This window comes from Nylanderia fulva, unplaced genomic scaffold (genome assembly GCF_048542155.1).
Source record: "Nylanderia fulva isolate GAGA-0341 unplaced genomic scaffold, ASM4854215v1 Scaffold13, whole genome shotgun sequence".
Taxonomy (NCBI): Eukaryota; Metazoa; Arthropoda; class Insecta; order Hymenoptera; family Formicidae; genus Nylanderia; species Nylanderia fulva.
This window is the reverse complement of record NW_028189518.1, coordinates 3,077,494-3,099,469: the sequence shown is the minus strand read 5'-3', so window position 1 is coordinate 3,099,469 and position 21,976 is coordinate 3,077,494.

The window sequence follows — 21,976 nt, the reverse complement described above, 5'->3', positions numbered from 1 at the left end:
TGACGTCTACTCGAACGGATCTCGGAGTGGATTTTTTTTCTTCCAGAGACCGAAATTGGGTTGTGCCTTTCCTTAGGCCCCAAGTGACCCACGCACATTGCCTTGAAGGAAATTATGTCAAGTCGTCGTCGTCGACACCATTAACGATCAGCACTTCTGCGGGACAGCTCTTTCCCTCCCTCTAGCTCTTTCTTTTACTCCTAATGGAGAAGAGAAGCGTTTCAATCGCGCATTTCGCTGTGAATCACCTTTCTTGACAAACAGGCGAAAATAATGCTCATGTATCCCTTGGAATTGGCGGTCGTCGAAAAAATGGCATCCGTCGAGACGATGCCAAAGATAACATTCCAATTAGAATATCTGAGATATCTTCGTCGTGGAATTCTCATTACCTCGAGCACCCTGCCGACGTGTATAATTTCGAGATAGCGGGAGAGCGTGATCTCGTTGACGCAGCATCCAGACGCTCTGTAGACCTTAGCGAATCCAAAGTTATTTCGTATCATATCAAGCAATTCGAATGGCATAATTAACTGTGATAATATCAATATTCTTACACGTTTATAGTATTTATCACGTGACTTTAATACTCTCCTTTTCTCATTCTTTTACTTAATTTTATGATAATTAATTTTTATAATAATCCAGAAACACTGCAACGTAACTGCGGAGTTTTTATGATACACTGTATAAGGACAATTATATTATTCACGAAGATATTATAATAATATGGATGTTACACACAATACTATATAGCTATTTTATGATGTCCACATAGATAAAAATATAGTCGTTAAAAGCGTGTCCAGTATTCTTTCCTAGCAAACTTTGAAAGTCGTCGCGTCCCGTTAATGGTGTGTATTTCTTGCATCTCACCTTTAACCCTTTCACGAGTAAATTATCCACGATATTTATGCTTAGGATTTCTCGCATTTGATATTTTTTGCCAGCGTATCTGGTAATCTCGCACGTTACGCATTTAATTATATGGTTAAGAGTGTATTCTATCGCATCGCAAAATGAAATAAATCTTGACGGAGAAGACATTTGAGTAATTTAAAGTTTCGAAAAAGTCACGATTATATTCAGACATATATGATATAATGCAATGGAGTAATGCACTTGTCTCCCAGAGATACAAACACAAGAGTCCTTTCATTTATATAAAATATTTACAATTCATTAATATGAAATGTTTTATAGCTATGTCTTAAATTACACAAAATATATAAAATAGAAACATATGATTAAAGTAAAAATTTAGTTAAAAAGTCAGCAAAAAAATTGCAAAATGTTTTATTAAAAAAAAATAATAATAATTTACTATCAGTATGTATATAAGCGCCGATGCTTTCGGCGCTTTCACGCGAGATATTCTCCACCGTTTGCAGCTGAGCAAATGGAGACACGCGATGCGGTTGGCGTGCATAAGACCATGCATGCTCGCCTGCAGCCATGGCAACGCCGTAGTCGTGCTCTTCGTGTTACATAACCGGGAGCTCATGCAGCCGTGACCTCGATCCCAGTCGGTGACTTCGTCTTCGACCATGGACGGTCTTGCATCTCGGGACACCATCTCCCATCCTCTACCAATACCATCGGCATTACCAGAACCAGACGCCTCTCTCGCAGACAAAACAATCACCTTCCACGACGACGACCTTTTCGCAGGCTCGTCGTTCCTTTCGATTCATCTCTCTTACGTAAGAGCGAAATTCATTCGAGGAATTTCCATTTCGCGACGCTGATGTCATCGCTACCTCCGAATGTTCGAAGTAAAAGGAAATCGCCCTCTGTGAACGAAGGATTTTTGTGATTATTTATTTGAAAAAAAAAACGAGCTCGAAAAAAGATCCTTATGTACAGAAACGAACGATGTAATCGTCGCATTTGTAACGTAAATTTCGCGTCGTAATGTCTCCGACGACTAACGCAGTCGTTTGAACAAAGTGGTTTTCATTGAATCCAGAGGGAATATACGATGATCGATCACGCCGATTTTTATAGAGATCCTTCCTCGCGACAGGAAAATAACGACTCGTTCGGATACCGGCGTTTTTATACTAGGATCCTCGAGATGCATGACGTGCCTCGCAATCGTAAGTGTCTATACGGCAATCATTTCTTTTTTGTTGGTCGGCGTAACGACCAACAAAGTCGACGTGGGTGCGTGCAAAGGCAATCTACTTGATGATGCGTGTCTAAGATGGAAATATCATAATCGCAATATCAATAATAGCAGGCGCCAGCGTCTATAAAAGGGGATTTCTCTTATGATAAATTGATCTATAACTACAATAACTGCATTGTATACTATATATTGACATAATGCTATTATTTTTATCGCGTATCTTTATATGAGAACAAGAATTTACAGAAAACGAAAGGCAAATGCGATGCAATAACTCAACGCGACAAATTATTTATAATATATAAATAATTTTATATTTTAATGAAAAAATTTAGTACATTAAATTATTATTTAATAATGACAACACATCACAGGAAGAAAATAATAATAAACTTCAAGATTCTTGAGACAACTTTAATTTATTCAAATATCAATTTAACATGCCTTTTTAAAGGAATGGATGTACAGACAAATCAATACTAATAATGCAAATGTGTTTTAAGAACATGTCATCTCCTTCTGTCACTATTTGAAAAGTTTTTATTTGCTTTTTTTATAGTCGAGAGATGGGGGTGATGATTCTTTTACACGGACCGTCTCTTCTAGTGCTAATTCAACGTTTCAATCTCCTCGAAACACAAGAGACATTGTTTCCCCCGTTTTTATGTTCAGTCGAAAGCTTCGCTTTGCCGCGCGACGGAAACGCTGCTCTTGTCTTCCATCTGACATTTCCGAACTTTCTTCGACGTCGCGGTAGAAAAACCTCTCCCCCGTCTATATGAGTATCCCGGCGTGTTATATTGCAGATAATTCATCAGCGTCGCGTAGAATGAACAATGTATGAACATATATTTCACAATTGAATAGCCGCTGGCTCTCAAATTCGCGACGTATTGACGGACGAAACTAACGGAGCGGAGAAAACGTGCAAAATGGATGCGAAATTGTTTCGCATCGATGAGTGAGAATCGAGAGATACGTACTGCCACTTTTCGACACTGTCACTCCAATAAATTTCATTTTCCTAAGAGTTTCGGCAGAGTTTAAAATGCATGAAACGATATAAATTTGAAGAAAAAAGAGAAACTGTCATATTTTTTTATATGACTTTAGAGATCGCAGTATGTATAATAATAAATGGTAAAAATGATCAATTTTATTTAATTTATTCAAATTAATAACTTTATTATAGTTAACATTGCAATTTAATCGCAGAATCAAAGTACCCTTATTTTATTAGAAGCAGAATATTATTTTAGTAAATTATATATCGAAGATTAAGACTTGAGTATACATATGTGGAAATAGAGTACATATAGAATCTCTCTCTATTTCGGAAATATACCCCAAACTCAAATATCCATCCAGATATGGCTTCTTTCATACGAAATATGCTGGGAATAACCGAGATGTAGCGATACCGCTTATTGGCTCTGCATTATGATATAATAAGATTACTTTGTTATGACAGAACGATTATTTTGCGTGTATTGAAGTAGGTACACATACACTCTAAATGCATCAATGCGTATCTCTGATTTTAACTAATCTCTGATTTTAACTAATTTCATTTGTAGATTTCGATTGCGGATAGATATAATCTGTCTAGATTAGTCTAGATAAGATCCGCAGTTCCGAGATATTTACAATTTACAATATATTTCTTTAAAAGTTATCAAGAAATTATATAATATTCATAAATTAAATTATATAATAATCTTGACATAATTAAAATTTCTTATCGTTTCGATTTTTTATCATAACGTTTTGTTTTGATTTGCGTAAACTTTTTCTAAAAGATCATTAAGTATTTTCTCTCTATATAAAATTTATATTACGTTGTACTATTTTTGGAAAAATATTGCGGTCATTTTGCTCATATTTGGATGACCTTTTACTTAAACTTGTCAAAATAAAAAATGCTAATTAATACAATATTAAGTTCGAAATTGAACCATGTCACATTTCACGGTACAAGAATTTAATTGCATACTCTTTGTCACGATACAGTGGCGCAAATGAAATGATAAAAAAGATATACGATAGAAGGGTGAAAGTACCGGAGCGCGAATTGCACATCGGTTGCAGGTGCATCCGTGCTCCGAAACGGCATCAAAGATTTTTATCTCTATAGAACTATATCGCGCAACGACAGGCCGATGGACGGCAACAAAGAGAAGAAAGTCTGTTCACCAACGGGGTGAACGAACGGGCCACAATTCAGCCGGGTACAAAATGGCATCGCGGCATTTTCGAAAACTCTGAACCCTATAATTAGTCACGCAACGACTGGAACGCAAATACGTACATGCAGTCATTAAAATTAACAACGTTGCAATCAACGAATTTTTTCCAGCTGATAATGCATCTTCTTTTCTCGAGCCTTTTTCTCATCAAGAACTCTTTATAAATACTCATGTACGATTTATATAGATCGATATCTCTCTCCGAGTCGGCGACTCAAGTTCAATTTTTAATAAGGTGATTCGTTAGAAGAGCATTCTTTATTCATGAGCTTTAAAGAAGTCGTTGATATAAGATATACGCAGAATAATACGCATCACAAAACTTGTACAGATCACGCAATTCGCACATTTACAGTTGTTTTCGTGACCTTTGCGCAAAAAGGGCAGAATAATTTCGACAACCCGTTCTATGCGGTTTCTCGCTTCCAAAAGTTCGCACAACACTCGCCACGTGTTAAACTTTTCTTCGTTTCGCTGGACAGCAGCGGTGTCTGATGGTACTTCGGGTTTTATCCGAGGAATCAGACTGTGACGAACGCGGGGAATTTCATCCGGTGGCACGTAGCAACGCCATGGATCGAACCACAGTGTGGGAATAATTGTGCCATTAACGTAATTTAATATAGTGGTCGTCCCGCCCAGGAAATATGCGATACCGCTACACGTCGCGACAGAAATGCGATTATTCGCATGATTATTGGACATTTTTTTCCGGCGGACACGATCGCTCTATCGTGCCATTAATTAGTTCCAAACGAGGAAAATAATTATATAATTTCATCATTTAATACGCCGAGTAAATCCCGAAAAAATGTGTATCTTATATATACACACACATACATATATTAATAATAATGCTTAAATAAAAATATTAATCTGTTTCAATTTAATTTATAAAGAGAGATAATTGTGGCTCAATAATCAATTAATATCGACAAGCAAATCGTACACGCGACACGTTAATTGATTTGGCTTCTATAGCAAGCTGCAAACGATCTGTTCCCAACAACCGCCTGACATGCAGATATATCTTCTCTACATAGCATTCATAGAAATGCATACATAAATCTACAACTGTTCGTGCCACGAATGTCGATGGCTGTCAGGTTTGCGAAGCAATTAGACAGACTTTGAAAGTTCGCTCGCGACGTGTTGCTTTCGCCGTCAATGAAATGTTAAATAGAAAAATTATTTAAACACAAAAGTATTAGAGGAAAAAAAATAAAAAATTATTTAAAATACATTTAGAACAAAATCGGCATTATAATTGATCAAATTTCCAATTTTATATAAATAATATAATACAATAATTAGCGCTAAATACGCTTTCTAATGTTACAAATGAAGATTACCTAATTTTCTATAACTCTTCTCGACTAGTCACACACGTATAATTTCGAGTTACATTTGTACTCACGTGTCGAACCATGCGATTATCGAGCAAATGGAAATACCTGATACACGTCGAAAGCACGAGCGAGCGATTGAAACTTGTGAAATGTTGGACGAAATAACAGAAGAACGTCATTGCGCCTAGTTGCTACGTAGAACATAAATCGCTGTAATATCGTAAGTAGCGGTGCTGATGATGCCGCATGCATAATGGACTGGCGCGCACACAACGGTATATATAGTAGTGCAGTGTACAGGCGAACTGCGGGCATTGCATTGTGACGATACGTGACGGTCGCGTTTATGCCACAGGGCGAGCGTAGCCATTAACGTCGACCACATCCAGGGTCATCCCTTTTCCCCTTGACGACAACGCAACCAGCCGCCCCCTCGCTGCCCTTACACAATATCACGGAATGTCGGACGCCCGGTTCCTATAACATGTAACATAGCCGGCCGTTTATTACGAGCTATGCTATAGAGTCAAGAGCAGGGCATATAATTGGCAGAGAAGCTACGAGAGACGCCGAAGAGCGTACATATTACGTGACGCTTGTGTGTATCTACGTGTCTGTTTGTGCATGTGTGTGACGCTGGCATAAAATGCTTGTCCGGCGAAACTGAATTTGATGGAAAAATATTACAAGAGGCGGATGGAAGCGCTTCCCTCATTTAAAACTTGCATTTACGCGAAAGAAACGGAACCAACTAACTAAAATTTTAATTTCAACCGACTACTTTCTCTTTCTCTCTGCAAAACACATATTATACGTCTAATATTGTTAAAATTATTGCACGTGCGGGATGGAAATAATTTTACAACTATTTTCATTCAAGGTTTAATTATAAAAAGAGACTGAAATACAAAAGCAGTCTACCAAATAAAGTGTAACGTCCTAGTGGACTAGTCTAGTTTGCCCAGAGAATTGCTGAACAATTTAAACGTTTCGCTGCGAAACAGATCTCTCGATTTTGCCGGGTAAGTGTATCCACTCTTATCTGACGTAAATTTACAACCGACGGGTTACTCCGACAGGTCGAGATCGTTCTTGCCGAAACGAAGGTATCGCGGTGCAATAGGGATAGAACCGCCGAAGGTAGATTCGTCTTAATTCGCGTGAAGAGTCCGCTCTCGTGGAGTTTGCCCGTGCTTAAGCCGACGATGGGATTACTCGAGGAAAAGCTCTAGTGAAATTTATCACCGGAGACTTCGTTAGCACTGACCGGCAAATGAAAACTTATGCCACGTTGTTGATCCAGTCGCGTGAATATTACGAGGGAAAATGCGTTAATCTGTCCATATCCGAATGTGGGATTAACCCCCGTCACATTCTATTCGCGCTTTATGTTCAACGTTAATGCAATTAACTGATAGAAATAATCCGACAGAATTAATTTATAGACCAGCGAGAGAGGAGATAAAATTTAGTACTTTCATCATCTCACGTGTCGCGGAAGCTCGCAACGTACGCGATAACGATGAGTAAATGAGATTTAAATTAAAAATTCGTTCATCGTGTAACGAGAGAACCATCAACTTTCAGCTCTTTGTACTCTGACTGCTCTCTGCAAACAACAAAAGCTTACCATTTTAATATCAATTTTATCTTTCAATAGCATATTTACTATCCTGTTACAAAATACACAATTGCCACTCACTTATATATATATAAAATTATCATTACGTTATTTATAATTATTTGAGATCTATTTAGATCGGATGTTTCTCTGCCGCCAAATTAATAAAATTTCTTTATAATAAAAATTATATCAGAATAAAACATTTTTCATTTCTAGGGCATTTAATGTAAAATAAAGTAATGAAAAACTGCGGTTAGTATAAGATACGAATTATCTTCCAATCGTTCAATATTTTAGCGAGACTTGTTGAGTCTTTTTTTTATCGCAATAAAGAGAGATACGGTGCGATCGCGTTTGCCTCGTCGTTACAAGATCGTCTGTACCAATTAACACCGACCGCGTTTACGTGTGCGTCTAACGGGGAGCGAGCATTGCCAATATAAACCCATCCTCACATAAAATACAAAACCGATGTCATTAATCTCAATACGAAGTAGTGTGCTGGGTTGTAATTAATGCGGTTACCAAGGCCGAGGGCGGCCGTGGGGTACACTAGCGTCCAAAAGTATATATATAAACGTCCGGCGAGAAATGATGCAGCAACAGATCGCGAGCGCAGGTGCATACGCGAGAACAAACGGATCAAATATAAATTTATGCCGGCACGCGCACACGGCGTTGATACGTTGTATTTATTATTTATGTCTGCAACACTCGCGCGCGCCCCCGTTTGTCATGCTAATGTACACGCGCGTATACATGCAAATAATGCATTATTTACGACAGCATTAATTACTTAATGTCGTACGCTGGCGCTGAAACGCACATGTTGAGCGCGGAATTTTCTATGTTTTCATTACACGTATCGCGTAATCTATTCTCCCTCTTTTCTAATTCGCCGATAATTAACAACTTCTCGCCTCCAAGTCCCCCTTTCTCTTTAAATTCGCTCGAATAAATCCTGACCATCTGCGCGCAGATCCAAATGCCAATTAACATTTGTATCGCTACACCTACGCGAAATGTCAATCGACCGAATAATATGGCGGATGCACAATCGTGAAGCTCGATGAAATCGTCTTTCCCATCTTCACCAGCGAGTCACCCTAATTGTCGGGAATCGGCTTGTCGCTACCGGCAAGTCCGGCCAGCACCGCAACGTTAATTCGATACTATCGTGTTGGTAGAGAGCAAATGTAATGAAATTTGGCTCCCGTTGGGATCAGGGCCGTGTCCATACTGAACGTAACCGTACACAAAGGAAGAATGTATCGTACGGGCGTATACATCGCAAAAGAAACGCATTCGAAGCGGTTGTAGAACCGGAGGTGTCGCGTTACAAGCACTTTGCCAATCAGGATTATGTTGCACGCTCTCTTATTGGGTCTTATCGAAGCACCAAGTGTGTTTCCTGTGAACACCTGTTTGAATTACCACGCACGAGCGAATGAAATCTTACCTCGTCTCAATTTTCCTTTGCTTTTACCGTAAATTAATGTAAAGTTTGCGAAACTCGATTGCCTTGATTAAGGAAGCCTGACTTAATAATTCTCGACGTACGAGAATAGGGGGAAAAAATTTAAATAAATCATTGATTTTTTTAAAGCGTTATGAACCGAATCTGAGTAGAGTAAATGACTTATCGGCACTTATATTATTATAATTTGGGCCATTTGAGGCACGATTGATTTTAAACAATTCCATCCATTTCATTACATTTTGTCCACTTTTGACCACATTCTATCATTTTCTAAAGAATTTAAAAGAACATCTATGAAATAATTTTACGCTCATAATTTCTAATTTTGACAGAATCATCTGTCATATATTCTTTAGTTCATATAAATTTTCAAGAAAGATTATTTCGAAATTCATAAAATTTAAAAGAATCATTCTACATATATATTGCTAAATATGTCAAAATATTGCTCTTCCAGTTTTGCAATTTAATTCGGGCAACGTCACATCCCTCTTAGCCCCTGCAATCGTTCTAACTTGACCTAACCCTTCGCACTGGACTGCTCTCCGGTACGAGTGTCAGATTAGATTTAGCCCATCGTTGGACGGAGGCGAGCTTACTTCATAATGACTGAGTGGGTAGGGGAGCATTGTCCATCTATGGAGGGCCGAGGGTCGTGCAGCTAGCTAACTTTGCCCCGAAGGTATTGGCAGTTACACAGAAACCGGGCGCGCATCCCGGTGCCATCCTGGACGAGTTACAAAGTCATTGTTTGCGACATCGAATGGCGTTCCCGAGAGGCACGAAGATGTTATTTCCGACGGTGGTTTCCCAAGACTTTCGAGATGTAGCCGTGGAACAAGATCGATATCGGGTCGCCGCGCTGGAAAGTACGTACGAAACCACGGGCAAACTTTGTTAGTGACAGTCATTTACAAGTGTAATTAGACGACGCGTCGTAAAATTGCGTCAACTTTATTTAGAAAGGGCAGCGAAGGGAATAAATTAAGGAATAATGATACAATAATATAAGTTGAAGGAATTTTTTTCAGAGAAGAAAGGGCAGACGCTTTCTCTTATTACATATCATATTATTAATTAAATTAAATGAATTACGGAAAGAGACAAACGATGTGTTGGATGAATTAAAGGTTGAAATTTATTAATATTATTATTTGAACAGGAATGATGAAGCTGTTGCTTACATCGCGTATAATAGTCGATAATCGAAAGAACGGAGAATTTCGAGCAAAACGCAGGCACGCACTGTTCGCATATAAACCATCAATAACAATTTCAGATTGTTCTTTGTTACTAAAAGCCCTTCGGTTTTGTGAACGTGAGCACGAATATATACAGTTACACGAAGTTACGATCGTGCCCTTTGTACGGTAAGATAATAATGCGGTTTTCGACATAGCCGAAACCGACGGGTTGCGTCGAAAGGGAAACTAAGCGAATTACGCTCGCGCCGGTGCTTAATTCGATGGCACGTACCTTATATAGCATGTGCGTATTTTGTATATGCTATATAGAGTAGATGAGATGCATGCGCGCGTTTCACTTTGCGTAGTTAAATTACATGCTTGCGGAAATTATCTTTTGATATGACGCGCGTGTCTTAAATAATAAATAAGTTATTCGTATATATTAACGACACACAAGAGTATCATTTCGACTTGCATGATTCACGACAGTAAATTATAAAAGTTTTTTTACGAATGTTAATTATCTACATCTCATCCCCCTTTAAATATCCTGATTACACATTCAAGGCCATCAAAATCTTTGAGAAGTTAATTATTCTAATAGATGACGTTAAAATAATTTAAATGAAGAAAAAAGATATGTGAAACACAGAACAAGGTAAAAAGCTAGAAAAAAGAAATGTTATTTAGCTTGGTACATTTACTTTTATATTCGATACAATTCATTTTTGATATATCTAGTTGGTAACCATTTCGAATGACAATGGGGTTAAAATTTCGATTTTCTCCTCGGTGGTTCATCTTTTTTTCCGCCATCATTGATGGGAAACCCAGCGAGCTTCACCAGTCGTAAAACTTTCGTATTGTCCCGTCGATTATTTTCACCGGTACCAGCGAATCCGACCTTTGTTTCGTGAACCGCACCCCTGGTAGAAACAAATCGACCCGCGTTTTAGGCTGGCTCGTACTCAAATTATTTCGAAGTACTCCATCGCAGCGCATATTTTTTTCATTGCTCGTTTACCGCAAATACATATCGGTCTGTTCTTTCCCTTTTGTTTGTGAAAAATTTCGCTCGCTATCGAAACAAATAAAAATGAATAGCCACAATTATATTCGGTATACTGTTAATACACATTGCGATTCGTTTATTTATTTCAAACCGCAATAATGCATAACTATTAGAAAATATTATTCAATTATTCAATTATTTTATTTTTATTTATAAGGCGATATTATTTTTCTTACATCGCCCTTTATAATTTTAATATTAAATTCACAAACTTGTTTAAAGCAATTTTATTATCTCTATAAAATTCTTTTTCGTCTCTCGAATACTTTTCAGTAACGGTGGAAGCCGGTGTATGCGATTGCGTAACCTGAACCAAGGTATCATCGTACATTGTGTATAATGTCAATTAAAGCCAAATTATTGCGCCGAGTAACCGAATCGTTTCGTAAAGTAAACAGGAGACAAAGAAGAATGCCAGATCGATCCAGATGGTTTCTTATGTACCTAGGCATCCCCTTTTATTTCGAACGCTTCGACGTCGACCCTTCGTACATCTTCGTGGGTCGACGTGGGAATATTACCAGCTATACCAGCTCGTTACAAAGTTCGACGAAGTACGTAGGTACGACGAAGGATTCTCCATGAAGACTTTACGTCGGTTAATCGAATCGGGACTTCATCTCGTATTATAGGAAAGCCCGTCCTGCATAGTGCGCCATGGCATAGTGTACTTAATTGAAAGAGACAACCAATTCAACACACTCAGGCTGCCTCATATATCTCAGTCTCTGCTATTAATATTTATATAAAGTTATTTTTGTTTTTCTATGTTTTAAAGATATTAGAAATTGTTTCTTCTCTTTTAAATGCCGAGTGATGAGCAAAGAAAAAGAATTGATTAACAGGAAGTGGAAAGTGGGATGTAATATATAAAAAAATCGATATTAATTTCGTATATAGAGAAATTCATGTTCAAATAATTCTAAAAAAAAAAAATACACTGTGTTCATTTATTTAATTGATAAATAAAGACATCTCTAGCAAGATTATAATTTGTCTTTATCAAATAAACATACTAATTATATAAGATGATGAATAAACAAGCAATAAGTAAAGCTGCTTGATGTATGAATGCATAGAAGAATTATGAGAAAAACTCGGACGTAATGTATACTTGCCAATTTGTCATGAAACATAATAGGACGTGTACGAAACTGAGACAACAAAAGCTCGTCTACACTCGTCTGATTAATTTCGCAAGACAGTGAGCTTCGTTGCTGGTAGATTATAAGATAAATGAGATCGTTTCAAGACAATCGCGCGTCAGACGGATTGTCAAACATATCATCACTATCTTACACTTGTAGTTAAATTTGTGATTGTGATCAATTAAACAAATATTATGGACAATGGTAATGAAATTTAATATTCTCTACAGTCTCTCTAGTCATCCTTATCGCAAATATTTCAATTTCTTTTCAGATAAAAAAATATTCATTTACCTTAATTATATTATTTAATGCATTATTTCTTTTACATATAGGATAAACTCGAAAACTATAAACGCTCTCTTGCTGGATTCGCTTTGAATCCACTTTGCTTGTAACTCGTAGACTGATATCCAGCGCAATTTCATTCTGCATCCGTGTATCGCGATGACGAAGGATGTGTTTCGAGAGGATCGTGCGTCTACGGCTTAACATTCTGCGCACGTTTCCGAGACATATCCGTATACGAGATTGGTACCGAATTCCTATTACGCCCAGACAACCGCCCCCCTTCTCACTCACCATACTAGCGATCTAATGGTCGATCTAGTCGGCGATTTAACGACCGATCTGGCGACCGATCTGACGGTATCGCAAGCATCCGCGTAATTTCAGCCAGTGGCAGCGGGCCGTACGCAGCAATGCGCGTGCTGAAGTACACGCGTGTAGGAGAGTCACGAATCTCCTCTGTTCGTGCCGTGAATAGGGCAAGAACTTGATTGTCCCGCGAGAATAAACGCATCTTGTGAATGCTTTCAAGTTCTCTTATCATTTACGTTAGAAGATAATATCGTATATCGTCTCGTCTCTCTCGGAAAAATTTGAAATAATAATATATATATCATCGTAAAGAATATATATATATATATATATATATATATATATATATATTATATTTTATATATTTAATTTATTTCGAAAATATTTATACTTAAGAATCCTGAATTTTTAGAGATATAATATACAGCTTTTTCTTGCCAAAGATATTTATATATATATATATTTAATATAAGTTTTTATTCTGTATACTCACTTTTGACATTTGCAGACGCGAAATAAAAATTTATTCGACTGACACGCAGCTACAATAATATTATTAAAATATTGAATATTTTTTAAACCCACCGATATGTATCGTGAATGCAAATGACATGTGCAGAAATTAAGGAGAATATATTTGCATTCGTAGAAAAAATTTTTGCAAAGTTTATAGTAATCATTTGTAGTAATTAAAGTAACGTTTAGAAAGAGATCACTGGAAGCAATTTATATATATAAATTAATTACTCATAGTACGAAACTGTTTTGTCTCAATGTCAAAACAGAGACGGAATATAATAGTGACGGCTGTACGCAAAACTTTAGAGATTCTGACCCAACATGATAAATACTGGGAATGCTATTTCGCGCGAAGGAACGAAGGACAACTGCAGTTACGGTTATAGGAATTGTCTCTCCCTCGGTGCCTCTACTTATGGCATATTAGTGACTCCTGAGACGGCTATTAAACGGGCTCTTACAAGATAAACCATAACATTACACGACGCCACGATTGCCGACCTCTGGCTCTTCTCTTCTAACTCGCTTATGCTGGCTCTTCGTAATGATCACGCTTATATGTCACTTTATGAGACGAGAAATAAGACTTTCGCGACTTAAGTTACCTGGAATACCACTCACAAGGAAATGATGATAATCTCTACTAATGATGACCTCTAGATCGTTGTAATAATATGTTCAAATAATGAAATTGGTCTTTTAATTATTGAAGATATTACTCGAAAAGATTTATTTGCTTCTAGTGTGTGTGAAACGTTGCTTCTATATTTTATTAAAATATTATATTATTGAAATATTTTCGTTACATGAATATAAATGCTAAAGAAAATTATATTAAAAGCAATATATATAATACCATTACTTGAGAATTAAGTGGGATGTAAAGAACCGTAATAATGAGGCACGTCTCAAGAAAGCAGAGCTCATTGACTTGCCAAGAGCAAAAGGTTGCATAATGACGGATCATTACGCGGCGCAGTAAATTCATCGCAATTACGGGGCATTTCCAGGATTTCGAGTATTTTTCTTATGTAATTTCACGAACCATTGACAGTAGTAAACTGGAAGTATGCAGTTTCCGAAATTCAGCTTGTCAAAGCGCGAATTCACGAGAAACGTAGGAAGTTGAAAACGAAAATTCAAACTTAATATTAGCAGAAAGTCTCGATTCGATGGAATTCACTGTAATTATCTTGCGGTTGCGACGAATATCCATTAAAACAAAAATTTGAAAGTTATTTCAAACGCGGTCAACTCCATTCCGAGCTTTCCTGGATATTGTACGTCAAATACGATACGATTGAAAGATTTTATCGAATAGATTATTGGATGTAGACGAAAAATTGCTCCCGCCAATTTAATAGCAATTCCTCATTCCTTGTGTATCTTTCTTCTTTTTCTAATGGAAGACAAATATATATGAAACTTGTAATTTCTCTCTTCTCGCGTTTGAATATCAAACCATTTCCAAAACATTTTTTAAAATTTTGTTAGTTTTGTCTCCCTCTCTCTCACTTACGTACACATAATCTGTCACAGTACTAAAAGATATTATTTCATATTTTTCAAAAATGTCCAACGCAACCATGCAATAGTAAAATCGAGCACAACCGGATTTATCGTCTCGTTTAATATGGCTTTATAGTAAAATGTCCGTTTTGCTTGAAGCGTATAAAAATTTATGTATCAGATTTAGATCTATCGAATAGCCAATTGTGCGTCCTGCAATCCGATTACGTTCGATAATATCCGTGAAGCAGGATTGGCCCTAGGTTACTCGCGTATTATCCGTTTCGATATCCTTCGTGTGCATCAGCCTCGTTACGAGGATTGGCTAAAATCCACCGGCGCTAATAGCGTTTAATTGACCCTCGTCCAAGTGTCAATGAAACGTGCGGTTTCGCCTCGTCTCTGCCATATAGTGCCACGATCGTTAGTTACACACAGCAAAAACGCGAGAGATTTCTGAATAACCTGCCAATTTCGATCGGGTCCAAGTTAGATTCTAAAAATATATTCTTTAAAAGCGTCGTCACGTTCCGACATCGTATTAAAAAGACTGAGATATAATTCAGTTTATCAGCAAAAATAAAATTATATAAACATTTATTAAATTAATTACGCTTTTTCATTTGTTTTAACTTTCGAGTTATTTTTATAATTTTATATTAATTTAAACTTTATTGTTTCTATCAGTATATATTGATTAAGTGTAATAAATTAGTTTCTTTTTATAACCGTAATATTACTTCTGCTCTTATTAGCCTTTTATATGTGTAATATTTTATTTAAATTAATTATATTATAAAATATTTAAAAAAAAAGAAAAAAATTATCTTTAATAATAATATATGAAAGAGAGATATGAAATGATTTTTTACCGTGTAAAATATTTGAAGGTTATTTTCTCATTAGTTTATTCGAAGTTTATTTTTAATAAAATTTTAATTGAAAGATATAACAAGTGCAAATTCTTTCTGGATGGAAAGTAGAAATTTGACGGGCCGTCTCAATAGCGGTATAGAATTAATTAATTGTTAATGTTCTTAGAACGAGGCAATCGGCCCACTCTCCGATGAGTGTTCGATCGACCAGATATTGGAGTATTTACTTAAGCTTTACGAAGTTGCTCGACGCATTGTCTGTTTGTATGAGAGAATAGCACTGTTCCCAGAAGACTGGCTAACGACATTAGCTTGGGATTTGTCTTTGGGACTGGATTCAACTGTGTGAGAGGGAAAGCGAGGAGGTATACGCTATTAATATTACGCCGGTATCACAGTTTCGCCAGACTCGCCGTCCTTAAGGGAGATATGCGTATAGATAAGAGAACGCGCGCCGAAATCGGCGCCGGTTCCAAGTCGGAGAAATGAAGCTGTTTCTACTGACGTCAGAACGTCAGTAGTTAGAGTCTATGCATTTTCCGTCTTACAAGATTCCCCTTTTCATAAGATACACAGTTTATTTTTACTCTTTTTTATATACATTTCTTCTACTTATCTTCATACTTACAAGCAAAAATAAATATGATGTATTAAATATATTTTTGTATAATTAGATATATTACATATATAAAACATTATTATCATAAGGAATTATATGAATATCTTTGTCAGATTTTTGCGTAATAGATTAGACATAAAGTTCTATAAATTTTATTTGAAAATAATTAAATACGTAACGTTGATAGCATGATGCTTAGTAAGCACGACTTGTTAATTTGACGACAACGAATGGAGGGGTCGGATAACATCTTCCAAGGTCGGGATATAATTATATAAACAATGATGCCAGTCTGTTTCGTAATAATGACAGGAACGGTACGCCTCTTTTGCCCCTGGGAACGACCCACGTAAGAGGTGCTTCATTAAATACTTGGATCCCTAAGAGACTTCTCCCTTCTTCATTGCGAATTGGCAAGGAGCAAAGGGAATGATTATAATAATAATTACAAGGATATTAATAATCGCTGAGAGATATGCGGATAACGAGATCCATGCGAACTTTAATGAACTTCCGGCGACGAAATTGTGCACCATTAAATGATGGAATGCCGGAGTCCAGTGGGTCTTTGGCACAAATTAAAGTTGGCCTTATCCATTTACCGTCAATGATATATAAACGCTTGGTTTTCCCAGGAATTTATCTCAGAATCATTATATTATCAACACTCGGCCTTTGTTCTTCGCTCTTTTCTCCTCGAATGTATTTTTACCAAAAGAAATGAATAAAACCCAAAAGTGCCAAACATTCCCCGTATCATAATCGCATCTACCGTAGTTGCGAACGTACATCTGAAAGCGAATATAAATGCAAATGAAATTGGGAAAGCGAATGGGCGCGCTCTTCAGCGCACAAAAATTTTCCAGAGAGCCGAGGACGGCATTATATCGAAAGCAGTCTCGGCCCCGGGAGAAAACGTTATTAATAACGAGAGGGTGACAGGGGCTCTCCGTCTCGGTCCTCTACTTGGGAGTGCAACCGCCCCTAAGCTGACGCGGGACGCCTAATGACGATTAATTTAATGTCCTCGTCGGAGACGTCTTTGCGTGACGCTTTGAGACGCTTCAGTTTCGAAACATAGAATGGTTGTCACTCCCTCGTTCTATGAATTCATTTCGAATATTTCAGCTGGCCACTGAGCAATTCATTAATCAAAGACCATGAGAATGAGTACCGTGTGAATAACAATTGATCTCGAGCCTTCGGGGCAAAATCCCGAACTGACCGATAGTCTACTGGTTAAAATGCGTCATATATAGTTTGAATATAAAATTTTGTTTGCAAATCGTGGTGTGTGGACGTAGAACGGATAACAAAGCGTTCTCCGTTATAAAGAATTGACTGTGTGTATCTAGGAGACCGTATCTTTCAAATAATTTTTATTTCGAATTCCATTTAAAGCCATAACGTTTTAAGATTTTTTTTTCTGTATCGTGTGCTCGCTCGCTTGTTACCAACAAGGTTGAAATTGTCGTGGCGTTACAATGGGTCCATTAATCAAGCGCTCGAACGTGTATCTTTTGAATAGCGATTGATCTCACGCCCCAAATGGATTTTTGCCCGAAGCAACTCGCCATGCTACCGTGATTCGCTTGCCCTCCAAGAGCAATAATGACTTTGTCAAGGCGATATCGATATCGTAGTCTAATATGTGACGATGTGTATTTTCGATATAAAAGTTGTGCTTGAAATCGTGTCTGCGATTTATAACGAACGTGCGTGTAAAGTTGAAGTATCATTTCATAACTAAATTAAAATTTCTAACTTTATTTTTAACAATTCTATAGTTTTTGATAGTTAAGATAAATAATTTCGGCCGTAAAAAATACTTTAGAGCAAATTGACGCGAAGTTCACGTAGCGTTTCACTTTGACTTGCTATACTTTTCATTAGATTTTTAAAAATTTATAGGATGAAGTAAGTTTTAGAAAAAATTTTACCTTCTGCATAAATGCACAGATATATGTTCAGAATTATATGAAAATTATTTTAAAACAGATCATTCGAAAATTCACCAGCGTCTCATATTTATAAATACATAAAAAAATGACTTTTTCAGATAATTTATGTATTACATGTATCCATTCTATTTTTTAATATTTTTACGAAATTGATGTATTGATATGCAAATTCATATAAAAAATTAATTTGCGTACGACTAGCAGGAACAACTAAAACAAAAGCACAGTGTTATAATTTGAATTTATAATGATGAAATATTGAAATTAATTTGGATCTCGTGTAATAAACTATAAAGCATTTTAAAACGCTTTCGTAAATAATATATTCTCAATATGATTTAAACAAACAGGCTTACGCTGCCAATAAAAATACTTGAAAGGGATTACATTTGAAATGTATAAATCTTACGTTTATTATAATGAATTTTAATTATATAATCGCGTTAATCTCTGAATGTCAGAATCTGTCTCATACAAATATTATTGACGTGTAATCAATGTAGCAATCAAATCTACGTTAATCCAACTTTTATTACAAGAATGATAAAGAGTATTAAGTCTTCCGAATTTTTCTTGATAGCGGTAATCAGATCGTTTGCAGTCAATGAAATAATTTGACGGCCTCATTTCCGAGATCGGATTGTGAGGCGAGCGCCCGCAGAGCCAAGGTCATATTCCCTTTAAGGATTCCGACAGCCCTATCTCACTGACCAATAGAGAAGTCCCTCCCTTTCCTAGGTCGTTAACGGCGATCGTTAAGCGAAAGCCCTCGATTGTCCGGCCCTCGTATATTTTTCCGATTTCGGTACTCACTCCTTTGTCTGTACGGCTTTCGATGACATTATGCGCGATAAAACCTGCGAGAGGCGGGCGTGATCTTACGCGAGAAGAAGCACTCGAGAGAACAAAGAGCTATGTTGAGAACGGTTAAACGGGGGTGAATCCGGAGGCAGGTCCCACCCTGCCAGCAACAACCCCGATATCTACCTATCTACGTCTTATTCCGCGAATTAATCAAGCGGGAGAATTCGCAGGGATGAAGAACATTTAATCGACTGCTCGAGATCTTCCTGCAGCAAAACAAGCGAAACAATGCAATTCATTTTTTAAACATGACGACGACTATCGAGCGCAATGCTAAACCAACTCGGAATAAATTCATATTCGAGATTCAAGCCCGTTTCTACCAACGTCGATTAGATTAAACCTCCGATTAAATTACATCTTTCTCTCTTTTCAAATAAGTTTTTAAAAAGAGATACAAAGATATAGTTGAATTTATAAAAATCTTTCCTCAATGTTAAAAGTCGACCAAACTGGCAATCATTTATTGTAGATAATTAGTTAAAATACAACGTTTCGGCTGTCATTGCAGCCCTTTACTACACTAGTGACTAAGATTCTTGCTAACTGTTAACATCTTTTTATTTCTTGCTTACTTCTGTCAATTTTACATTGTTCATTAAAACAATGGTGAATGTTGTCGGAGGTATGCAGTGAATTTGATTTACTGTATTAATTTATGTTGCTTTTACTTTTGATTTACTTGAAAAGAGCTGCAATGACAGCCGAAACGTTGTATTTTAACTAATTATCTACAATAAATGATTGCCAGTTTGGTCGACTTTTAACATTGAGGAAAGATTTTTATTAATTATTACTGGCGAACCTTAAGGATTTTTATCTATAGTTTAATTTAATCGACGTTGGTAAAAACGAGCCTTAGAATTCATCCCTTTATTGGGGGAAGAAATATGCGTAGGGCTAATATCCGAAATTCTGCAAAGAAAAACCGCGCGACGGTGGAAGGGAAGACTGAACTCGACAGAGCAATTTGTAGGTAGTAATGCGCGGAGCATTACATTACGTGCATTACACCGCTATTACCCCTTTCCAGAATCGGAGACGGAAGAGAGTCAGCGCGGACAGGTCGACGACGTTGCCGGTAATGCGTCGTATATATGCGTCGGGCGTACGCGCGACGGACACATATTCGTTCCCCTTCCTCGATGTCGATCCCGGTTGGCAGTCGAGGTGGCAGCCAACAACCCGCTTTCCCTCGTCCAGGATGGGGTCGTCCGGATCCATATATGTGCGTCTCGACGCGCTGCCGTAAACGATATCGGACGGAATTTCGCCACAATGTCGGCGCGCGCCAGCGACGTTCTTCTCCACGTAGAATTTCTCTACGATTTCTATATGCGACATATCCCTTTTCTCTTTAGCCGAGCCCAAAACCTCGCCGGCATCTAATGTCGCGGTTCGGTATAGATTGAGGACTCGAGGCGAGGATCGCCGTCGATTTCGTCGTTAAGATGTCGAATTAAAATTCCGCAAGCTAGATAGAGGCTGATGATCCGAAAAATTAATATAGGCCTTCTTTTCTGTAAATTCAATTAAAAGTGCGAATATTTTCGAAAATTATTTTGACGTGAACAATTTTAAAATGAATTAGATAGAGGCCGATGATCCGAAAAATGAATATAGCGTATCTTCTTTTCTGTAAATTCAATTAAAAGTGCGAATATTTTCGAAAATTATTTTGACGTGAACAATTTTAAAATGAATTAGATAGAGGCCGATGATCCGAAAAATGAATATAGCGTATCTTCTTTTCTGTAAATTCAATTAAAAGTGCGAATATTTTCGAAAATTATTTTGACGTGAACAATTTTAAAATGAATTAGATAGAGGCTGATGATCCGAAAAATTAATATAGGCGTATCTTTTCTGTAAATTCAATTAAAAGTGCGAATATTTTCGAAAATTATTTTGACGTGAACAATTTTAAAATGAATTAGATAGAAACTGATGATCCAAAAAATTAATATAGGCGTATCTTTTCTGTAAATTCAATTAAAAGTGCGAATATTTTCGAAAATTATTTTGACAAACAATTTTAAAATAAATTAGATAAAGGCCGATGATCCGAAAAATGAATATAGGCATATCTTCTTTTCTATAAATTCAATTAAAAGTGCGAATATTTTCGAAAATTATTTTGACATGAACAATTTTAAAATGAATTAAATTATCTTGTGCTACAAATAATTCAAAGAAATATTTTGATTTTATCTTTAGAATGAATCTAAGAAGTGCAAAAACGTTGAACACGTATAACAGACAAACGCAAATATTTTGTCTAAAAATCTCAAACATTAAAAACTTGCATTTCTATTTTCGTGAGCGTCACTCGATTCAACTTAACAATTGAGAAACAAGCGTAGAGGCCCAAAGATCGCACGTACACAAGCATTGTATCGCTCGGTATATCTCGTGTCGTTTCTCTCGGTGGAAAAGCTTGCGAGTTCCCTTTGTCGAGAGATCGCGTCACTTCGAGAAGGAGGCTACGTCGGGGAAGAAAAGAAAGCGGAACAGTGCCTCATGCGAGGGATGAAATATTTCCGAAAGCCTCTCGTAAAGCTGGACGTCGTAAAAGCGCGTATCTTCGCTCTCTGACGTGAATCCGGCGAGAAAGGAGAGCGAAGAGGGAGCTCGCCCGGTTCTTTCGGCAGCGAGAGAGAAGATAAGATATGTAAGGAAGAGGAACGGCTGGTGCACATCGTCAAACGAAATGGTCTGTGTGCAACGCGTGAGGAACGCGTCGTAAGTATTTACATGTTTCCACGCAAGGACGACGCGCGACCGTAAAAATA